Genomic DNA, 2,998 nt, shown 5'->3' with positions numbered 1-2,998 from the left:
ATTCTGGAGCATTCAAAGCACCCTCCATGACTGTTATGACCAAGTTTTAAGCAAATAACACATAATATAATCTGGGCCAGGGAGATGAGCCAGCATGTAAAAGCACTAGCTGCACACTCTGATAACCTGAGTTTGATCCCCATAACTCACATAGAGAATTAGAAGCAGGGGTACATACCTAAAATCCCAACCCCCCTATGCTGAGATGGGAGGCCAGGAAAGGAGACTCTTAGAAGCATGCTGGTCAGCTAGTGTGGTGTTGCACAGCACAGAAACAGAAACAAGAGGGATCCTGCCACATCAATGTGTAAGGAGGAAACCACCTCTCAAAAGTTACCTTCTGACCTCCATTCTTAACACTTGAACACACACACACACAACTAATTCATCTCAAAATACTTTTAAATAAATAACAAAATATAGAAAAAGACATTTTGGCTGAAGCCATAAGGTGCTAAAGCAAGTTTTCTATGTTACGTGAGAGTGGAGATGGCGTCTCTGCTGGGAGGCCCCTGTCAATGACACAGATGGTTAGCAGTGAGCCACTGCTCTGCTAACTAGCTCTGTGGGAAAACTGTACAAATTCACCTTTGAGCCGGGTGGTAGTGGCACACGCCTTTAATCCCAGCACTCGGGGGAGGCAGAGGCAGGTGGATCTCTGTGAGTTCGAGGACAGCCTGAGCTACCAAGTGAGTTCCAGGAAAGGCACAAAGCTACACAGGGAAACCCTGTCTCGGAAAACAAAAAAACAAACAAACAAACAAACAAACAAACAAATAAATAAATAAATAAATAAATTCACCTTCGATTGTGAAGATCTCTGGTCAATCCACAGGTGTGCCACCTGAGCCTGAGCCCTTCTCTGCTCCAGGACTCAGTAAAGAACCCGTGGAAAGAGGAAATCGTGAGGCTGGTTGTTGCAGAGCAAGCCAGTCCCTGTCCTTATTAGCTCAGTTGGAGTCTGAGTCCCTGAAGCACCAGGGCCAGTGGGAATCCAGGAGCTTGTCAGGAAATAGAACAGCTTCCATCAAAAAGTAGGGGGGTGGGTATTGCTTACAAATGGTGCTCCAGCTGATGAGGACAAAAATAAAAGCGGCACCCCAGACATACCTGATACTCAGATACATCCCATGCAGTTGGTGTCTGAGGCTGGAGGACCCTCCTCAGACAACCATTGTTCTGCAGGTGATCAGGTCTGGGACGATACTTCTCAGGGCTGTCCCTCTTTGTCAGCAGGTGTGAACTGCTACGTGGACACAGAATTAGATCCAGATCAGCAAACAGCTCTGAAAAACCGCAAGCAGACTGATGTAGAAGTGGCAGGTGAACTTGATGAATTGCCCTTTTCTTCTCACGCCTGTCTCCAAGTCAGTGAATTGCCCACAGATGCTATCATGAGTACAGTGCTTGGATCACTCAGTAACCACAGTCCTGACCAGCGAAAGGATCCTGTGTGCATCAACATCACTATGTGCATGGTAGAGGAAGTCCAGCCATCCGCTTTAGATTCCCTTGAAGAACCTCTGCTGGGGATGCTGTTTTTTTCTGTGGCCTGCATGGGGCCAGCTAGCATGCTCCCAGTTAAATGAACACACAACACAAGAGGCTTCAGAAGCCAGTCTGCTTCAAGATGCTGCTGAAGAAATGCATGCAAGGAGATGTTTCTCTGGAGCCACTTATCCCAGCAGCCTCTGTGATGGAAGTACATTACCCGTGCTTGAAGCATCCAGTTGGAAGAGGTGTATGTCTCAGGACTTCCTGGAGACCGAGTTTAAAATCCAGCAGCTTCTGGAACATCACTAATACATTGGCATGCCTGCTTCACTGCATCATGGTGAAAATCTTCCGTTTACTCCCTACCTGGCATTTAGTGGTTCTTAAATATATTCATTGAACACTACAGCACCAAACCAGCAGATTCTCAGTGGATCCAAGACCCACACTAGAAATAAGATCCTTGCATGAAAAAGTATGTGAAAAGGGGTAGGTGGCACCCTAACATAACACTTATTATGAGGCATTGCCTCTGGTTCTGGGATATGGTCTATGGGAGTGGATATGCTGTTACTGGTCTCAGGGTCTCAGAAGGGCTTTCCTGGCTGGAAGATGGACTTTTGAGACAATCAATAGTTGCTTACCTGCCTGTCACAGCTTTGATGGAGCAATCCATAAGAAGTCAAGAGGAAGCAAGAATAAATAGTACTGAAGTCCCTGTGAGCAGAAACAGGACTGTGAAACACCTGGGTAAACCTTCAGGCATGTGACTTCATCCCCACCCTTAAAGAATCTCTGCTCAGATCAGGCTTCTATTGCTTGGGCATTTTTAAAACTCTTAATTTGCCCTCTGTACAAGAGATCAGCCCATGGTTTTATAGTGGTGTCTCACACTGAACCCAGAGTGATGTTCCATGGCTTCAGCCATTCAGCTGTGAAGAATTCCACCTGTTTTCCCCCATCCGGGACATACAAAGGTCACCAGGCACTCTTCATAGAGGAGAGCCAGAACTCTTCCAGCACTGACTCCATATTTGAAGTGAGTGAAAAGGAAAGTAAAACCTTTACATGAAAATTGTGCCTAACAAAGAAAAATTGAGCACCTTACCTCAGACCTTGTGTACTTGGTCCTGTGAAAATGGTGTTTGGAGTTAGAAATAGATTTTACACCCTGTAGTGTTCACAGTGTATGTAATGGTTGTGTTTTTATAGGGCCGTGAAAGTGCACATTAAACCTAAGCACTTTTACTTATTAATTAAACTTAATCAGCACAATGCAGCTAGGTTACTGTGGCTACTGTTGTGTTGTCTCCTCAAAATTTATATATACTGTATAAAATATGAATGCTCTCCAAATGAACTATGATTATTTCCTATAAAAAATTAGACATAAGGAAAATAAAAGGATGGGACATATTAAACCTCTAAAATTATGTTTCAGAATCAACCAATGGAAATAGTTTTGGGGAATTGGGATAGATAATATTTTTAAAAAATTAGAAAC

At 44.2% G+C, this 2,998-nt stretch overlaps 1 pseudogene; it reads left to right on the top strand.

Annotated features, from left to right (window-relative positions):
* The first annotated feature begins 798 nt into the window (after positions 1–798).
* Positions 799–2,264, top strand: LOC118596144 (annotated as a pseudogene).
* The last annotated feature ends 734 nt before the right edge of the window (positions 2,265–2,998 follow it).

Source organism: Onychomys torridus, chromosome 15, assembly GCF_903995425.1.
Source record: "Onychomys torridus chromosome 15, mOncTor1.1, whole genome shotgun sequence".
NCBI lineage: Eukaryota > Metazoa > Chordata > Mammalia > Rodentia > Cricetidae > Onychomys > Onychomys torridus.
Note: the sequence above shows the minus strand (reverse complement) of the source record. Positions and strands in the feature narration are given on the sequence as shown.